The following is a 21,375-nucleotide window of genomic DNA, read 5'->3' on the forward strand; positions in this document are numbered from 1 at the left end:
CCTGACCTAACACTACAGCAAATGGATAAGAAAGGATCCTTGAGTGAGATCAAAAAATACAACCAAAACAATGGCTGCAGAGAAAGCTCTCCACAATACCGACAGAACTAAAGCATGTGGGTAGACCAGAACGAGCAAGTCAATGTTCCGAGTTACTACTGGAATGCCTACTGCTGCACTAACAAGAACCGCAACTCTCTCATGTCTGGAGGTGCCTTGAGAAATAACAGCTCAGGGGTGTTAAAGATGATCTTAACTCTGACACTGTGCTTCGAGGGCTACTGAGTGTTTGGCAACAATTTCATATTCCATTATGATCTGGTATGATTTTGAATTCATGCTTAGATTCATACATGGTTTGGCGGGGAATTCCCAAGGAGATGTTTGAAAATTAGCCACGTTAGCTACATCAGAATTTTTAAACATATCCCTGAACATAAATATTATCCTATTGATCAAATTTGTGGTTAAAATGTATTACAAATTCAAAACGTATCCTTTGTGGTAATTATTCGTAAAGCGTATGTTTGTTTGTTTGGTCACACAGAGTTGTGCAATCACGTCTTTGTGAATGCTTGTTGCTATGAATCTATAACCCAATAAAGCTTGTTTTGTGAAAGTAGGAAATGTGTACATCGACATATTACAGAACCATTTTTTACATGCTGTTGATGAACCTGTTGGTATTTTATGTCAAAAGAGATCTGATAAAGGCAGCAATACTGTCGGTGGAGATTTCTTTGGTCGCGGTACCCTCTAGTGGTTTATAAAGTGCATAAACTGGGAAGGAGACAAAGGGGCCACGGTCAGTTGCAGACATAAATCTCATAGATGGAGATGTAGTGATTCATGACTCAGTCGAACAACTCAGTCGATTCTATTTCATTCCCATCTACTCTGATAAAAAACAACAAATCGGATTGGTAAAATATGTAATGCATATGGTTGCTCTATGCAGTGCCATTGTTCCACAATTCTTATCTGTCCAACTTCCAAAGATACTCTGTATCTTTGTTCATTATATTTCGATTTATTGTACCATGATAAAACACCAAAACCATTGTAAGGTTTGGTAAATCTGCACTAGGCCCAATGCCAACCCAAACTTTTATTATATTTTTATTTTCTTTTTGTACCTTTATTTTAACAGGGAAGACATATTAAGACTGAGGCCTCTTTTGCAAATGTGCCCTGTATATACAACATAAATGTATACTTTATACCCAAACATATATATATATATATATATATATATATATATATATATATACACATGAACCTTTTGATACAGGATGCAGTGATGAGTCTCAAAACTGTCATCTGTAACCAAACGAAGGGCACTATGGTAGATGGCATCCAAAGGTTTAAGAGTAGCAGCATCTGATAACTAATGTCACCATAATCAAGAACAGATAAAATGAATAATCTGCTTCTCACTGCTTAGAGAAAGGAACGATCTGGTTCTGTAGAACAATCTTAGCTTCTTAACCAGCTCATCTATTACTGAACAAAAATATAAACGCAACATAGGAGGTTGGTGACTGCAATTGAGGAGGACGGGCCCATGTTAATGTCTGGAGCGGAGTTAGTGGAGTGGTATTAAATACATCAAACACATGGTTTTCCATGTCACATGTTGGTTTATTGTCTTGGTCAGTATAACTGTGTGATGACAAGACTGGTGTGTTAGCCCTCAGAGCTAAAGCCGAGGCATTAGCCTTAGACACACCTCTTCAGATCTCAGACAAGGTTACTCATCACATAAGCACTGTTTACTGAACCACGTTAGTTTTATACCCCTAGTGCAACATATTTGTTCATGGTCCCTGACACTACTGAAACCTGAACACGTACGTTATTTCTAGCCTTTTTGTGAATGATTTTCCTTTGTTTTTGTTTTAATCTCTAGGGCCAGGTGTGGATCAACGGTTTCAACCTGGGCGCTACTGTGCTCCGGCCCACAGTTAACCTTGTATGTGCCCGCTATCATGTGAGCACGGCCGCGTAACAATGTGACCGCTGGAGCTGGAGGACCCATGCTGCCAGGGCCCCTGTACCGTGAGTTCACCAACAAGCAACTCGTTCCTGAACACTCGCAGTTAGAATCTGATCTAAACACCAGAGGGGCGCTGTTACATAAAATATCTCATGATGATCGCTGATCAAAATATACTTACTGTATTATCTGGAACACAGATCGGTGGCACATTAATTGGGAGGATGGGCTTGTGGTGGTGGTGGAGAAGGAATCAGTGGAATGGTATGAAATACATCAAACACTCCGTTCCACCCATTATTGGAACTGCCCTCCCTCAGCCTCCACTGATCTGAAGTGATCTATTTTTCCTCATCTTTTAAAAATCAGAGAGTAATGTTTGTAATTTAATCACGGGTGACTGTACCTTTAATAACATGACCTCTATAGTGTCTTAAAACCCTTTGTTACATCTCTATTCAAAGGGAATTAAGTATGCGTCATTTTAGACAGTATGTATGTCTTTTTGGAAATGGAATCATGTTCACAAGGAAAATTACTCATTTAGAAGTGCTATGAACTCAGTAGTACTCAAATATAAGTTGAGGTCAGTGGTGCTCAAATAATTTTTTATGTCAGGGCACGATGCAACCCAAAATACGCCTTTTAAGGCCGTGTCTGATGTTCACTGAGATCACATTCATGGTAAACGCTGGCATGTCTGCTCAAGTGTAAATTACCTTTAAAAGTATCTTATAGTGCGCTGCGCTATAGAGCGTCTTGAGTTCAATGCTGCCCTATATTGTGAATTGGGGGAACATGGTTGAGAAGGGATGTGTTAAATGATCTGTGCTTATTGTGTGCCACACCTAACTGCAGGGATATTATGCTCTCATTGATTTCTGTAATGAACCATTTGGTGGGTCTTGTAAAATGAATAGTTCTTGTGTTCAACTGAAAACCTGATATGCTTCCTTTTAACATTTAGATTATTTCAAATACTTTTGGGATTTCCTTGTATCTTGGTTGTTATCATTTTTGTTAATGTGTTGTTTAATGTGCAGGCACAAACCATGCTGTACTTTTTGATTTATAAATGTTTTAATAAAATTAGGTGAATGCAATATGATAATGTCATAGTACCGCACAGATCTCAAGTTAGATTTGAAATACAACCCTACATTAAAAACAATCCAAATCTTAAACTCAACTATGGAACAATGAAAAGATGAACACAGGAGAGGACTATAATACAGAAGCAACACTATACACCAATTATTCATTCAGAAGCCTCTGTTGTGGCCAACAGCTTCTATAAGCCTGCTCTGTAGTGTCTCTTTGGAGGAGTAGATGGGCAGCTGCAACAGAGAGTGACAGGTCAGCGCCTCTGGGAAATGCTGTTGGGAGGAGTTGAGAAGGGTTTTTGACCCTCATCCTGATCTGGTTCATACCCAGGATGGGCACACTGCGATCACAGCCAGTCAGGAACACTAAAGGGGCAAAGGTGGTAAAGGAGAGAGGGCAGTGAATGACAGAATAGAACTTTATTCTCAGTAGCCTACGTTATTGGTTCATCTGTTACAATGAAAACGTTACATACTTACACAGGAACGCTTTCTTTTGATCCTCTGTCAGTTCCTCAAACACCTCCCAGAATGTGACGATGTTGGGATGCCCAGCATGGTACTCTCCCCTAAATACACAGTGTTCTAGGGGGGAAATGCCCTCAATTAATATATGGTGAAGCAATAGACACTTGACACCATTCAAACTACTTTTCAAATCAATGTATCAAAACATTTTGGCCAGGTTGCAGAACATGTTCACCATGAATCCCAAATCAGCCCCAGGAAACTTGTTTTTTAAGGCTCCATCTTGCCCTCTGATAGGCTAGGTGACATTTCTGCATATATTATATGTTTTTACTTTTCTAATGCTCTCAGATGTAGACAATTGACTCAGGGTAGATTTGGGATTGAGCTTCAGTCATGTAGTAACAAAACATGGTTCTGACCTGTTTCAGCGTTTCCCAGTCGAAATTCTCCTTCCCCACCATCACTCCCCTCAGTTCCTCTGGCTGGAAGAACTCCACCACGTCCTTGTCACACACCTTGAAGAAGCCTTTCCTGAACTCTTCAAACACCACCTCTACTGACTGGTTGAAGATGTAGTTCACATAGGTGTCAACAAACTCCTTCCTGTCAAAAAGAATGGACAGACTGTCACGCCCTGACCTTAGTATTCTTTGTTTTCTTTATTATTTTGGTTGGTCAGGGTGTGACATGGGTGATATGTGTGTTTTTGTCTTATTCTAGGGTGTTTGTACTGTCTAGGTTTTTTGTAGATTTATGGGGTTGTTTTCATCTAGGTGTTTATGTTGGTCTATGGTTGCCTAGATTGGTTCTCAATTAGCGGCAGGTGTTTATCGTTGTCTCTGATTGGGAACCCTATTTTAAGCAGCCATCTTCTTTTGGGTATTTCGTGGGTTATTGTCTATGTGTAGTTGCCGTGTAAGCACTTTTCGTTAGCATAAAGCGGCACTTTGTTTAAGTGTTCTTTGTGTTTTCGTCATTCAATAAAAGAATGGATTCACACCACGCTGCACTTTGGTACACTTCTTACGAAGTGTTTCCTTATTAGGAAACCACCATTGTCTGTTTTTCTAGATCATTGTAGATGAAGCAGAGGAAGCTTCTATTGAGATGCAGCCTTTGACACTAAATCTTAACAAAACAACAAACAAACACCTCAAGACTGAGACTAGATAACTTTACTTTTTCTTACCTGCTTTGACCATGAACGCAAAGCTTCACATCTTCTCTAGAAACTTGGGATTGAACTCATTATCCTCCAAACAAAAGGAACTGTCGGGAACAGTCTGAGTCCCACAAGCCTTTTGGTTTGCCTTTAAATAATATACAAAAGTCAAGCAGCTTTAATATGACAAGCAAATACTTTATAAATAAATTAAATTATAAATAAACTTTATAAATAAATTAAGCGTATTAGCAAAATATAATTGTGTCTCAGCAAATGTTATTTCATCAACTCAGTTACGGTTTCATTGATTTGTGCAATAAAGTAAATACATAGGCTCCATTAAAATGACTCTGGAACCATGTTGGGACCGGATGTTGCCTGTTCAAAATGGTTAACAACTTTATCAAATGAATTGTAAGAGCAGAGATGCATGGACACTGACTCTGTGGAGATGAACCGAGGACCTGGAACAGGTGTTTGAGGCCAGGGGTGCGGATACGGGTAGTTGTCAGATTCACCGATAGGGCCTTCTTCCCCACACCTAATGTGCTTGGTCGTGACAGAGAGCTTCTGTGAGGACCACCAGTCAACTACAGGACATGATACTTGAAGAGATTAATTATGCAATTTCTTCTCAAAACATTCCCTGAGGGCATAGAATTCGTCCTTCAGGGTGTGCATGTGTGTTTTAGCTCAGCACAAACAAACCTATTTCAAATCATCAAGAACTTTGTGATTTACCCAGATCAGATTTGGTTGCACTTTAGCCAACTCCTCTGACTATCAATACCATGCTATGTCAACATATTTGGCACGGCAACGAATGACCAAGGTAAAGAGTTTCTTATTGGTGAAAGCATAAACAGATCTCGACAAGGTTATTGTTGATTAGTTGAATTTGGGGTGACACATAACATTTTAAATGGACAGCAACATTACCGAGGACCTGCAGCTTGTCGGGGTGCAGTCTGAGGATAGCAGCAGCAACGGCCGGTGAGATCTGTCCTTCTGTGCTGTTTGTGAAGGACCCTCAGGAGCTCAGGGAGAACCAGGTAGACCCTCAAGCCCTCCACTCCAATGGGCTCCTCATACAGGGGAGGGAAGTAGTGTGTGCTGGACAACAGCTTCAACCTAGTGCAATGAAAGAGGTGTGTGAATCGTCCCTCGTTCAAGATACATGTCAGAATAAATGTCAGAATAGGATCGATGACATATCAATTTATCAATATATTCACAAAATACCTCAGTCAAAAACTTTGCCCTTTTTCGCCAGCTTCCGGAATGCGCTTTGACGAGTGAATAATCCAGGCCAGACTGTTTTGGTGAGGTTTGGTAATGTTTGTCACAACTAATAAAAGCAAGAAATAATTGTCAATATTTTTTGCCATATTTAAATCAATATTCATTGATAATGTAATATTTCAAACATAAGACAATCATGTATTTGAACCAATATTAAATACTGTTACCTTTTATCAAGAAAGCTCCCATTTAAACACGATGCAGAAGAAAACATTTTGTGATTTCCTGCAATTACAAGTTTGAGTAATTTTTCAGTTCAGTATGTGACCGTACATAAACAAAATAAGAAATAACAACAACGGTAAATTATAGCTACTTATATCATACTTACTTCTGTCCTTTTTTCCAAGACTTTGAATCACATTCCGAGATCCATTTGTCAATGATTTCTTCATCTATAGCTTGTTGTGTCACTTTGCCCACACTTGACCTGAGATTGTTAGGCCTTTCTTCAGACTCCTGGGAAGATGACAATGTGATGCAACGTGTCCAGAAATGTTAGTACAAGGACAAACTATGTCCTGTTTTGCTAACTCATTGTTTCAAACCAAATTGTGTCCATACCTGACCAAGAGTGCACAACGCAGCGAATGGTTTCCTCCAGCAAAAAAATGTGTTCAATTTTCTGGTCATCAATCTGGTCTGAAATGTTGACAAAAATAGTTGATGATCAAGTTAATGTTATTTCATGTTTTACCTCATGTTATTTTAGCGAGGCTGAAATAAGCATTTTGTTGAGTGGACTTTTATTCAAGTTTGATCTGTTCTGAAAAAGCGTGTACTCTGGCTAATGTTATACCATAAGTGAACGTTTTACCTGGCAGTTGTACTGGAAGGGCACAGACTGATCCAATCTTTACTCCATTTCCCAGCTGCCCTTGCTCTCCGCGCCCAAATGAGTAGATCTTATTGGAGGGCCCCACAAATGCTAATGTATGGTGTCTAATGTGGCAAACGGACATAGAAAACAGTTCTCAAATCAACAATGAATTCTAAAAAGGTCTTATTCTAAATGAAAACAGTCCTACATACATTTTTGTTGTGTCACAACATTTTGTCAATTCCAGATCATCATGTCCAATAAGTGTAACCTACCTTCCACAGGCTATCTGCGTCACCTTTAATCCACCAAGTTGCCCCACCACTGGTCGTAGTTCATCTCGAGAGTTGTGTCCAAGCTGTCCATAGCGGCCTGAGCCAAATGTGAACACCACACCTCCCTAGAACAAAATCAACCCAGACAGTTATCATAGTGTTTTCCTCTACGTTAATGAGGATGTTTCATGCAAATTTACAGGGAACTAAAAACTAAAAACATTTCAATTGTTTTGTTTATTTTTTATTTAAACATTATTTAACCAGTCAAGTCAGTTAAGAACAAATTCTTGCTGACAATGAGGCCCTACCAAAAGGCCTCCTGCGGGGACGGGTCTGGGATTAAAAATATAAATGAATTAAGCATTAGCATGGCAGCAACACAGCACGGTAGCAACACAACAACAGCATGGTAGCAGCACAACATGGTAGCAGCACAAAAAATGGCACAAACATTATTGGGCACAGACAACATCACAAAGGGCACGCCTTCTGTCTACAGAAAATTGTCTAATTTATTGTTATTATTATATATAATTGCTTATAATTATTTATGTACAACACATAACCCTCAAAACACACCATACATTGTGCTCTCTCTGATCCTGGTTAAAATTGTTTTTAGACAGATAAAGGCACATTTCTGTACTTTTCTTTTATTTTTTTAAACATCATTTCAACCACCAAAAATGTGGTTGATAATAGATAAATCAGGGGTCTCCAGCTGCAGCCTGAGAGAACTACTGAGTGGGAGGACTTTGTTTAAACCCAACACGAACACAATCTGTTTCAAATAATGTAGTGTCTATGGTCTTCGGTCTGGACCTTGATTATTTAAATATATTTAACAAGAGTCAACACATATGCTATTGTGTAATGTATACTGTACTTGTTGTGTCCCCTAGACCCAGTTGCCCGGGCGGCAGCCTGTCTCCAGCCTAACACAGCTCCAGAAAGGGACAGAGCGTAAGCTGTGTTCTCCCCTGCAGTGATCTGAACCACAGGGGGATCCCTGATAGAGACTTCAGGGGTTTGGGGGACATGGACATGTCGCGTGGCTCGCCCCCACTCCCAAACCCAGCTGACCGCTGGTGTTCTGACCCCATGTGAAAACCTGACCATCTGAACAGAAATCAGAAGTAAGCAACCATACAATGAGAGCATTGTACAGAATTACAGTTTTGAAAGGTTAGACTGTTTTGGTTAAGTTGCATTGTGAAACAGCGATTAGAGGTGTGTTAATGGTCATTTACCCTGAGTTAGTAAAATTGAATGCTGGTCTCCACATGCAACCTGAGTTACCTGTCGGTTACATAGGTTACCCAATGGGCTGGGGGGGGAAAGAAGAAAGATGACTAAAATTAGCTGGCCCGTTTGAATTAAATGACAAATTGTTTTTATACTTTAACTATTTGAATGAAGGGGTGACAATTCCTTAAGGTAAACTACATATAAATGTATCATTATGGAATGGAACCCACCTGAGAATGTTGGCTTTGTCCAAGCAGAGAACCCGACCCTCTTCAGACAGTAAAACAGCATGAGAATCTCCACAACTCAGAGCCCGAATCCTCTCCTTACATGTCACACTCTCTAAAGCACACAAAACATATGACTGGACAACTGAAGAAAATATATTATAAAAATATATTGTTAAGGAGATTAGACCTACTCAGTTTCCCTGTGAATCTTCTCCCATCTAGGTCCTCTTGAATCCGTGCGACAGACACTAGTCTCCCATTATTTCTGATAAACGCGACCACACTGTTACCTGCGGACAGACCCTGAATTTGAGATTTAAGGTGTATCAAATTAACGCAACTAATATCCGTTTTAGTCGTATCTAAACCATTCGTCACCAAACCAAAGCCACATGACTATCCTCTCCCCCATGAAATCTATTGTTGTGTATTATCTTTAAACTAGTCCATACAGATTCTAACACTTGAAGGAGAGGCACCTGGCTGATGTTTCGACTCAATGATGGTCGAGTATGACTCCGCAACCAACCATATGACATACAGAAAGACTAATCATCATCATCATTATCAACAAAGCAGGAAACGAAAATGAATCTTAAATGAAACTGTATTTATAGAGGGCATAAAGAAAACACGCCTACAAACAAATATAAATGCAGTTTCGAATAGTTACTTCTGACGCAAGGTCGAAAACGAAAGTGAACGTCTATTGACAATATCAGCCCAGTTATCTTGGAAATAGCCTACAATAAACGGACGCTTTTGACACACGATAATGCTTGAAACATTACCACCCAGTCGATACCTCCCAGATGCATTTCAGTGGAACTGGCTGACACGTCCACTTTATGCTGTGTCATGCATGACTACTAAATGCTGAACTGAAAATGGTTTCGGAGTTTGAAAAGACCCATCCCTCAGAGACGTCCCTGATATTTGCCCTGTTTTTTTCAGATGTTAAAGTAATTACCAAACTTCATTTTTAAGCTCACGTTTATCATAATTATTTCAAAAGAACTGTCAGCAGTATTTTGTGGAGTGTGCACACTGACTTGACCAGGCAAAGAGTAAAGAAAATACTAAAATTGCTTTAATTATTGGGTTATGATACTATACACCCGTGTGGCAGTTGTACTAAACTCTACGGCATAAAAGTTCTAAAATAATCAATGTCCCTCATTAATTAAGATGACAATTGAACAGGTAAATGGGTACATAATAACCTATGCAGAAAGTAGAGATAGGAGTTTGAAATAATTTTTACTATTCGAATAGTAACAATCATTTTTGTCTGATATCCGATATTTGAAATACATGTGGTTTTATCTACGTTTTAAACCTGAACACAGCTATGCGAGGGAGAAGATACTTTATTGTTGCAGCAGCAGAAGAACATGAAAGAGAGATAGATGGGAGCGAGCAGACGGAGAGAGAGAGACACCAAGACAACTCCGCTACAGCCAACACTATCTAGCTAACTTGCAGCAGCGACGATGTTATTTATTATCATCCCATATAACAGTGTCTATATTGACTGGAGTAGCCTATTGGATTCGATAACACTTCCTGTAGCTACTCACCCCAACGCTAGGGCATCGCCTTTCATGGAATCCAATGGGCTGCTATCGGATTGCCTAGCCTAGCATGCTGACTAAAAACGAACATTCATTAACAATTGGAAGTATTTCAATCTTCTCGATTTGTCATTTGGGATAATTCGGAGTACACCGCTGTATTCCATTCCTGGATTGAGGTACATTTTCCGAGCCATATCTCTCTGGCTCCGCGCAGTCTTGATCGTGGCATTGCAGCATTCCAACTAGAGAGAACGTGATGAAGAGTTTGAGTTGATTTATTCTTGCTCACAGATTAAACTGAATAAATGATGAATTTACATTACTAATCATTGCAAACACTCATTTAAAATACATAACACACAATACGTGACATACATAGAATATTGAACAATTTACAGGACATTTTTCATTATGGAAATTGAAATATTAAAATGTGATTTAAAATATATACAATTTTTGGGAGAACCTTTTAAGAGCTAGCGTTATTATACAGTCTGATAGCAGTGGGTAGAGTGGCGTTTGCAGGCGGTTCATATGGGCAGTTATACAGGACAGTTGATGGCTGTTTCTCAGGAGTGTGGTGTGTAGTTACCTCTTTTTGGAGGGAAAATATAATTCAGTGGATGGTCAAGAGTGTGCATGTCCTTCACCAGATGCACTGCAGCCTGCTCTGCAGTGAGGGGGAGCTGTGGTTGGACTGCTCCAACAATGGAGATGATCCTCAAGGCCCTCCTCTGCACCTGTCTAGGTGGGCCTGCTGCTTTTTACTGCATCCAACTAACAGCACTCCACCGTATTCCAGACAAGGTCTGACCAAAACCAATTCTTTCTTTGGCCGCCTCTCCTTCCAGTTCTCTGCTGCCAATGACTGGAGCGAACTACAAAAATCTCTGAAACTGGAAACACATCTCCTCACTAGCTTTAAGCACCAACTGTCAGAGCTGCTCACAGATTACTGCACCTGTACATAGCCCACCTATAATTTAGCCCAAACAACTACCTCTTTCCCTACTGTATTTAATTCATTAATTTATTTTGCTCCTTTGCACCCCATTAGTTTTATTTCTACTTTGCACATTCTTCCATTGCAAATCTACCATTCCAGTGTTTTACTTGCTATATTGTATTTACTTTGCCACCATGGCCTTTTTTGCCTTTACCTCCTTATCTCACCTCATTTGCTCACATCGTATATAGACTTGTTTATACTGTATTATTGACTGTATGTTTGTTTTACTCCATGTGTAACTCTGTGTCGTTGTATGTGTCGAACTGCTTTGCTTTATCTTGGCCAGGTCGCACTTGTAAATGAGAACTTGTTCTCAACTTGCCTACCTGGTTAAATAAAGGTTAAATAAAATAAAATAGTATAGACTGTGACCAGATCTTCAGTGGGTAGGCCATTTCTGGCAAGAACATTCAGAAAGTGCAGACATTTTGAGGCCTTCCTCACTGACTGCTCCACATGTGTGTCACCACTAAGGTTAGAGTCTAGATGAAACCAATATACTTGGTTGTTGTTACCACTGTTTTCCTGTCCCTTCTAGGATTAGTGTTGCAGGTTGTGGATGGTCTCTAGAAAGTACATATCTGAATTTCCACAGACCTTTTCCCATTCAGGGAGCATGTTGTTGGATGTGTCCCACTCCTCCAGCTGCGTTGCCCCAAGCCCATGGAAATGACCTCTTTGATGCTGGTTAATGGTATGGCTCGGGACAGCCCTACATCATCCAGTGTCCAGTGTCAATGAAGACAACTTTTCGGTTGGACATGTGAATGAGAAACAGATATGGTGCAACCACTCCCCTTGTGGCACACCAAAGGTGATCTCTGACCAAGGGCTAAAAATGCCATTTGCCATCACCCTCTGCTTTCTTCCTGTGGTGTAGCTGTGGAGCCAGGCTAGTAAAGTTGACACAGTTCAATGTCAGACAGATGTTGCATGAGCTTTGTGTGATCTACTCAATCAAAGGCTTTGGACATATCAGCAAGTAACACCCTCACCATCGTTTTTTTTTTTTTTGGAGTCTGTAGCTGTCAGCCAGGAGTGTGTGGCTTTCATAAGGGCGGTAGTAGTGCTGGACTTTGGTAGGTAGGCATACTGATTTGTGCACTCAGATAAAACTGTTGGCATTCATTTTTTTAAATGAAGCTCTCCTGGATTTTTCCAAGGAATGACGCCCATTCGGATTCTGGCTAGGCTACAATACCTTCAGAAAGTATTCATACCTCTTGACTTGTTCCACATTTTGTTGTTTTACAGCCTGAATTCAAAACGTATTAAATATTTGTTTTCTCTCACCCATCTACACACAATACCCCATAATGACAAAGTGAAAACATGTTTTTAGAATTTTATTGCACATTTATTGAAAATGAAATACAGATATGTTTCATTTACATAAGTATTCACACCCCTGAGTCAATACTTTGTATAATCACCTTTGGCAGCGATTACAGCTGTGAGTCTTTTTGGGTAAGTCTCTAAGAGCTTTCCACACCTGCATTGTGCAACATTTGTCCATTATTCTTTTCAAAATTCTTCAAGCTCTGTCAAATTGGTTGTTGATCATTGCTAGACAACCATTTTAAAGTCTTGCCATAGATTTTCAAGTAGATTTAAGTCAAAACTGTAACTTGGCCACTCAGGAAAATTCACTGTCTTCTTGGTACGCAACTCAAGTGTAGATTTGGCCTTGTGTTTTAGCTTATTGTCCTGCTGAAAGGTGAATTCATCTCCCAGTGTCTGGTGGAAAGGAGACTCAGGTTTTCCTCTAGGATTTTGCCTTTGCTTAGCTCCATTCCGTTTATTTTTTATCCTGAAAAGCTCCCTTAATGATTACAAGCATACCCATAACATTAAAATATGGAGAGTGGTACTTAGTCATTTGTATTGGATGTTCCCCAAACATAACACTTTGTGTTCAGGACAAAAATGTAATTGCTTTGCCACATTCTTTTGCAGTATAACTTTTAGTGGTTCGTTGAAAACAGGATCCATGTTTTGGAAGATGTTTTATTCGGTACAGGCTTCTTTCTTTTCACTGTCATTTAGGTTCGTATTGTGGAGTAACTAAAATGTTGTTGATCCATCCTCAGTTTCCTCCTATCACGTCCATTAAACTATATAACTGTTTTAAGGTCATGCTGAAATCCCTGAGTGGTTTCCTTCCTTCTACGGCAACTGAGTTAGGAAGGACGCCTGTACCTTTGTAGTGACTGGTTGTATGGATACACCATCCAACGTGTAATCAATTCGCCGTTTTTAAACCAAAATAGGTGACATACGTGATTCGTGTAGATCCGATGAGAACGGTTTGGGGGTGGGTTTGGATCACTACTGACGAAGGCTCAGCCAATCGTTACGTAACAGCAGAATGCAGCGCAGCACATTCCTGAAGAAAGAGGAGACAACCAACATACTAGTTACAGCATCAGCGCGCCTCTGGAAAGTCAGCTTGTCAGTCACAGCAGCGCGTCCCCTGAACGATAACGAAGAGGTGACTTTAGGTGAAAAGCCTGACCACGGAGACCGGGGTGAGAAGGTGATGAAGCGTACTTCATGAGCTGTAACCGAAAAACTACTGGCTTTTGGAAAGTTTGAGGTGAGGGAGAAAGTGTGGTGAACAAGTATTAGCACTGTTAAGTATCTTGCTAGCTGGACCCGTTAGCTAGCCAGAGAAATGTTGGGCAACATTAGCCAACTTATCTGATAAATAATGGTGTGAAAATTAGCTTGCTAATAAAGTCAGACAGCTAACATCAGATGAGCTAACATTAGAAACCTAACCAATTCGCTATAGTATTAACTGGTATACGACTCCTTGCCGTTATGCCAAAAATCTCCCCTGCCAGAATTCTCCCCACTCTTCTAATTTCCTTAATTTTGTGGCTAGAGTCTAATACTTTCTCTGGCACACATCAGAGTCAAATACTTTCAATAGAACAAACTTCACGGTACAAGGCAACCGAAATAAATAATTAATGTATGTGTGTTACATTAAACATAGAGGTACGGGCGACATGGGCAGGCACCCAGGGCAACGTCAAGGGGGCGCCCCCGAGTTCGGGCGCTGAAGGGCGGGTTCTCTTAGGGTGCCATACAAGCCAGAACTGCCACATACACTTGAAACAAATTGTCAAACCGAAAACTGCCACAAAGATCAGTGAAATGTGGAAAAGTCAACCATTCTGAAGGCATCTGTAATTGAGGCCACATGCTGCGCTTTCTCCCCAAACCAATTCAGATAAAACAACAGCCTACTCATTGTAGCCTAATCTTTCCTAATTTCGTTAACTTTATTTTGTATTTTTTTCCAACTTGCATTGCATCAGTGAACTCCCACTACACTTCCTTGACATTGAGCCTCGCCACTTTGAATGGCCAACATAAAAAAGCTACACACCTGAAGGCTTCTGGTTGGCTACTGGTCTTTTATTTGGCACGTGCACTACATAGAAGCTACATTAAAGAATTTAACTTTTAATAAATTAATAATTTGAAATGTCATGTCACATCCAAGTATGCAACAATGTCACATGGGGTCCAACTTTGCATTACATTAGTGGGGAGGGTAATTTGCCTAGAAACCCAGGAGTATATAAGGGCTACATACTGGGCCACGATCAGTATGCAAATGTGGAACATTGCAGACAGAAATGCCATACATCACAGGAAAGCGTTGAGGGAGTGATCTAACATAACAATGGCTGAATGCAGTGAATGGAATGGTATCAAACGCACAAAACCATGTATTTGATGTGTTCGATAGCATTCCATTAATTCGCTCCAGCCATTATGAGCTTGTCCTCCCAGTTAAGGTATTACTGTCTCGACTGTCATAGAGATGCCTGATTCATGATTCAGCTCGAACAACTCAGTCGATTCTATTTAATTTCCATCTACTCTACTAAAACCAAAACTGATTAGTAAAATGTGTATTGCATATTGTAGCCCTATGCAGTGCCATTGTTACACAATGCTTATCTGTCCAACTTCCAGACTCTGACTCTGTATGTTTGTTAATTACATTTAGATCACCACACGACTTGAAGCTATGTGTCCAAATCATATCTTTCATGTATTATTTTGATTGTTCCATGTTATGTTTGTTAGTTTCAGGGGCCTTTTATAACAGTGAATTGTAGGCCTATAGTTTGAGTCATTACTAGTAGAACTTACTCAATTAAAAACAGCTGTAGGCTACTTACACTTCCTGAGTCTAGAACATACCACACTGAAAATATCTATGTAGTAGTTGCGTCAACTTTCAGAATAATACCTGTGAGAAGGGGCAGTAGTTGTGTAGTTAAACATTGCCTGGACATTTTGTGATGAAAGACCCCTAAATGTTGTAAAACATACAGTAAAATTGTGTCTGCGTAAGTTTAAGATTCTTGTTTGCTATTTATAACCTCACAATGTAATTTACTCTCAATTGCATTTTGTTTCTCATCTCTGATCTGTCCCATCTCCTCTCAATCCCTCATTCATTGGTCACCAGAACACACAAGGCAGCCATTTCTGGGAAAATGCAGGGCCAGAGAGAGAAGACATTCATATTGATCCTCGTTGCTGCGCTCTCTCACAGGGTAAGAGTTTTGACCAAACACATTTTTGGGGGGTCATAAGATTGAAATGATTGAACCCAGATGTGGAAAAAGTATCCAATTGTCAAACTTGAGTAAAAGTATAGATACCCTACCGTTCAAAAGTTTGGGGTCACTTAGAAAAGTCCTTGTTTTCCATGAAAACATGCATGAAATTAGTTGCAAAATGAATAGGAAATATTGTCAAGTTGTTGACAAGGTTATAAATAATGATTTTTAATTCAAACTTTGCTTTCGTCAAAGAATCCTCCATTTGCAGCAATTCTAGCCTTGCAGGCCTTCAGCATTCTACTTGTCAATTTGTTGAGATCATCTGAAGATATTTCACCTCATGCTTCCTGAAGCACCTCCCACAAGTTGGATTGGCTTGATGGGAACTTCTTATGTCCCATACGGTCAAGATGCTCCCACAACAACTCAATAGGGTTGAGATCCCACTTTACCACCACCAAAGTGCCCCCAGACCATCACATTGCCTCCACCATGCTTGACAGATGGCGTCAAGCACTTCTCCCGCATCTTTTAATTTTTTCTGCGTCTCACGAATGTTCTTCTTTGTGATCCGAACACCTCAAACTTAGATTCATCTGTCCAACACTTTTTTCCAATCTTCCTCTGTCCAGTGTCTGTGTTCTTTTGCCCATCTTTTCTTTTTATTGGCCAGTCTGAGATATGGCTTTTTCTTTGCAACTCTGCCTAGAAGTCCAGCCTCCTGGTGTCGCCTCATCACTGTTGACGTTGAGACTGTTGTTTTGCGGGTACTATTTAATGATGCTGCCAGTTGAGGACTTGTGAAGCGTCTGTTTTTCAAACTAGACACTAATGTACTTGTCCTCTTGCTCAGTTGTGCACCAGGGCCTCCCACTCCTCTTTCTTTTCAGGTTAGAGCAGGTTTGCACTGTTCTGTGAAAGGAGTACCGTAGTACACAGCGTTGTATGAGATCTTCAGTTTCTTGGCAATTTCTCGCATGGAATAGCCTTCATTTCTCAGAACAAGAATAGACTGACAATTTTCAGAAGAAAATTATTTGTTTCTGGCCATTTTGAGCCTGTAATCGAACCACAAATGCAGATGCTCCAGATTCTCAACTAGTCTTATGATGGCCAGTTTTATTGCTTCTTTAATCAACATACACCAGTTTTCAGCTGTGCTAACAGAATTGCAAAAGGCTTTTCTAATGATCAATTAGCCTTTTGTCACGTTCTGACCTTAGTTCCTTTGTTATGTCTTTGTTTTAGTTTGGTCAGGGCGTGAGTTGGGGTGGGTTGTCTATGTTCTTTTTTATATGTTGTGTTTTTGTGTTTGGCCTGGTATGGTTCTCAATCAGAGGCAGGTGTCGTTCGTTGTCTCTGATTGAGAATCATATTTAGGTAGCCTTTTCCCACCTGTGTTTCGTGGGTAATTGTTTTCTGTTTTGTGTCTGCACCAGACAGAAGTGTTTCAGTTTCATTTCGTTCTCTTTGTTGTTTTATTATTTAGTGTTCTGAGTTATAATAAATATCATGAACACTTACCACGCTGCGCATTGGTTCTCCGATCCTTCCTACTACTCCTCTTCGTCAGAAGACGAATTCCCCTACACTTTTAAAATGATAAACTTGGATTAGCTAACACAACGTGCCATTGGAACACAAGAGTGATGGTTGCTGATAACGGGCCTCTGTACCCTTTGTAGATATTCCATAACAAATCAGCCGTTTCCAGCTACAATAGTCATTTACAACATTAACAATGTCTACACTGTATTTCTGATCAATTCTATGTTATTTTAATGGACAAAAAAAATTGCTTTTCTTTCAAAAACAAGGACATTTCTAAGTGACTCCAAACTTTTGAACGGTAGTGTACCTTAATAGAAAGTGAAAGTCACCCAGTAAAATACTACTTGAGGAAAAAAGCATTTAGTTTTAAATATACTTAAGTATCAAAAGGAAATGTAATTGCTAAAATATTCTTAAGTATCAACAGTAAACGTATAAATAATAAATACCTTATATTAAGCAAAACAGACAGTACCATTTTCTTGTTCTTAAAATGTATGTATAGCCAGGGGCACACTCCAACACTCAGACATTATTTGCAAAAGATGCATTTGTGTTTAGTGAGTCCGCCTGACCATAGGCAGTAGGGATGACCACTAGTTCTCTTGATAAGTGCTGAATTTCAGCTTGGCTTGTCCTGCTACATTCCAAATGTACTTTTGGTTGTCAGGAACAATGTATGGTAGCACAATATTTTCTATAGGAATGTAGTGAAGTAAAAGTAAAATTGTCAAAAATGTAAATAGTAAAGTAAAGTACAGATACCCTAAAAAACGACTTAAGTAGTACTTTAAAGTATTTTTACTTAAGTACTTTACACCACTGGATTGAACCAGCCATACTGTAAGGACAGACTTCTGGGCCCGTTTCCCAGATCCAGAGTGAGCCTATTCCTGGTAAATACCTCTCTCTTTTCTTTCACCTCTTTTCTATTACAGGTGACTCAGGTAAAATGTAATGGACATGGTTCCTAATGCCGTGGATGACCAGTACACTCACTGTCGGGAGCAGATGTTGAAGAAGGTTGTGAAGGGGGTCTGCTGGAAGAAGAACTGAAAGGCAGTTTAGAGTATAGGGATGTCTGGGGGCAAAGCAGTGTACAAAGTTAATCCCGAGGCGTCAAGCAACACACGGATGCATTAATGGCTTATGGACATGGGGGAAATGTGTTCAGAAAGATGTTCAACCAAGCAGGAGACTCAGGGTGGGAAATGTCACTGTCTATAATGGCAACTTCCCGGTTCAAATCCCTCCACTTCCTTCTAATGGATGCCATGAGGCTTTTGAAGACAGAGAACTGCCAACTGTGTTTCGTGGTTCGCTGTAAAGATTATGAGGCACAAGTAGGGTCAGAAGTGCGATTTGGGAGGTTTACTTCACAACCAAGGCCAAACGCTCACGCGGAGGAATCTGCTTCAGACAATGGATCCCTTTTCAACATTATTTCCTGCACTGTAGTCAACATTGATGAGTACACTTGCTTCTCAGACAGCATTGATCAGCTGATATCCCCAGCAGAGGTGTTTAGGTGGCTGAGGTAAAAGAATGTAAGAAATAAAGATCACGAGTACAGAGAGATCGTTTGACAAGTTCAAGGACACACAGCATTGACAGCATCCGCGACTGTTACCTCTTCCCCAGGTGAGGCCAGGTTATGTGTTTAAAAGATATGTCAACATTAGACTACCAAACAGGTGTAGACGACACAAAAGTCAAGTGTTTTTAAAATGTCTACCTTATTCTTGGAGAATGAACGTCTGTCTTTGTTGTCTCACCAGATCTCCTACAAGTACGAGTCTTCCATCAATCACCCCCAAAAGGCTCCTCTACTCAATTGCTTGGCAGTAGCCTGTCTGTTCTTTGTGGTTGTATCTCTCTATCTCCCTGATCACCAGGACTGATCATCTCTGATAAACTAAAGTGTTGAGCGCTAATAGATGCGAGTAAAGAAGTCAATGGAACGAGACCGTGGGGATAGAAGGACGCACATTCAACCAATCTGATTTAACAAAATAAATATTTGAAAATTGTCATGTTTTATGTATTGTAACATGCCCATAATGTGCTTACTAAAGTTTGATTTGGATATATCTGTCTGTTTTCACGGCATAACATTTAGAAGTAGTCTCTTTTCAGGTTTAGTAGAAGTGACTGCTGAAGGCTAACTCATTTGTATTGACTGTAGCATAGCTAGTATAGAGAAGTCAATGGTGGTAGTCGTTTTTTTAACTGTAATGCAGTTTCTTGGTGATGATGACATCAAAATGTATTCGGGTTGACATCCATACCAGCATTATTCTCCGATTTTTACCTCAACATAGTGTGAAAAACACATAAACAATAGCCTAAATGTAGGCTAATTTTGCTGGTGGCCATTGAGATTCTGGATCTTTCCCCCCACAACATCTTTCCCCCATGCCATGCTTTCCATGGCATTTCCATTGTTTTGTTGAGATCCAATGACCTCTTCACTGCTTCTATTGAAATGACAAACACACACACACAATTGCATGTATGTAATATCAGTGCACACAGATATTCATCAAATGTGACAAAGCGCCCAACCTTTTCAAACCCCTCTTAGCATAATGATATTCTCTTGAAAAAATGTATTTCTTTGCATTTTATTGTTTTTGTAAAAGAATATATATATATCATGGTACGTTTTATACAATATGTTACGCATTTAGCAAATATTTTGGTATCACAACAATTGACTGGGTGGGTCCAGTTTTCATAGATTTAATTTTCCTCTTGTTTTGTTATCGAATAAAGAACCAAGTTGAGCATTTTTGAGTGTTGGATATGACACCTTTGGCATTGAGATGGGGTGGGAAGGAGTGATTTATTAATTAAATGTTTAGATCATTAAAAGTAGTAAGCTTTTCCAGCTGGAAATTTACTTTTACATACATTGAGGTGATAAGCATGTACATTGAATTAATGATGTAAGGCTCATAACCTGACAGTCCAGACAGACAGTATGTATGACCTCGTAATATTTAGGTTGTGTAATATTTGTGAGGGGAAATTACTGTCATACCAATGAGGGATGTGGACAGAGAGTGCCCTTTCTTAAGCTCAAGCCATGCTCAAAATCACAGTAGCACTAGCCTTTAGGTCTTAGTTACAAAGTTTTCGCACTGACTCAATCACAGCTACAGCCACACATGTTTTGGCTAATATTCCATCCTTATATGGAACCTGCATGTGGTCCAGGCTTTGTTCCAGCCCGCAGCACCAGCTCACTGGATACAACCAATCAACCGGACCAAAGCCCTTGATGTCAGGGTGTGTACAGGCGGCGAAGTCATCTGTGATGTTTTTCTCCACAGGGGCACAGATACTTTCTTCAGAAATACGCCAGTCTGAATGTAGCCTCCGCTCAAGCGGAGTGAGGGAATAGAAACCAGGTGTGTGAAAACAAATCAAAACCAATGGAAATGAAAAGTGGATAGACAATGGCGAGCGCCGCACGAACAAGGAGAGGACCCGACTTCGGCGGAAGTCGTGACATGCGCAATGTATCTGCTTATAATGCTTCCTCTCCTGCATACATTTGTCAGAGAAACGGTAACCACTATTACTTTGCTACTCAGTATGACCGTGGCAGGAGGATCCCTCTGTACTCTGTCTATGAAATGGATATCAAAGGGGTTCCTGGCAGAGAGGGGTCCATAGTTTATTATGAACCACAGGTTTGCATATTTCATTATCACCTTTTTAAAATGTCCTATATATTCAGTGCAGGCGCCATTTAATGTGAATGGCACAACTACAGAATGATCACATTAGTGTAGTTTAAATATTTACAGTAGAATAGGACATTAGCTGTGGAGCAGGTACTATTGTACTATTGTATTCATGCAATAAGCACTAGAAGGTACTATTTCGTACATTGTAATTTCAGACTAAATACAAGTAGCCTAGAATACCAGTAATATATTAATGGGTTGTATTGGACTGCTACCACAAAGCTTGAAGTGGAGTGGCTAATTTGTAAATATTTGTATTTTTCAGTTTATGCGTCCTG

The 21,375-nt window shown here is 39.9% G+C and overlaps 2 pseudogenes; one reads left to right on the forward strand and one right to left on the reverse strand.

Moving 5' to 3' along the window:
* Positions 1-3,242: 3,242 nt before the first annotated feature.
* LOC135566708 (probable E3 ubiquitin-protein ligase HERC4) lies at positions 3,243-9,473 on the reverse strand (annotated as a pseudogene).
* A 3,940-nt stretch (positions 9,474-13,413) lies between these two features.
* LOC135566707 (T-cell ecto-ADP-ribosyltransferase 2-like) lies at positions 13,414-19,253 on the forward strand (annotated as a pseudogene).
* Positions 19,254-21,375: the final 2,122 nt, after the last annotated feature.

This window comes from Oncorhynchus nerka, unplaced genomic scaffold (assembly GCF_034236695.1).
Source record: "Oncorhynchus nerka isolate Pitt River unplaced genomic scaffold, Oner_Uvic_2.0 unplaced_scaffold_3632, whole genome shotgun sequence".
In the NCBI taxonomy this organism is placed as follows: Eukaryota; Metazoa; Chordata; class Actinopteri; order Salmoniformes; family Salmonidae; genus Oncorhynchus; species Oncorhynchus nerka.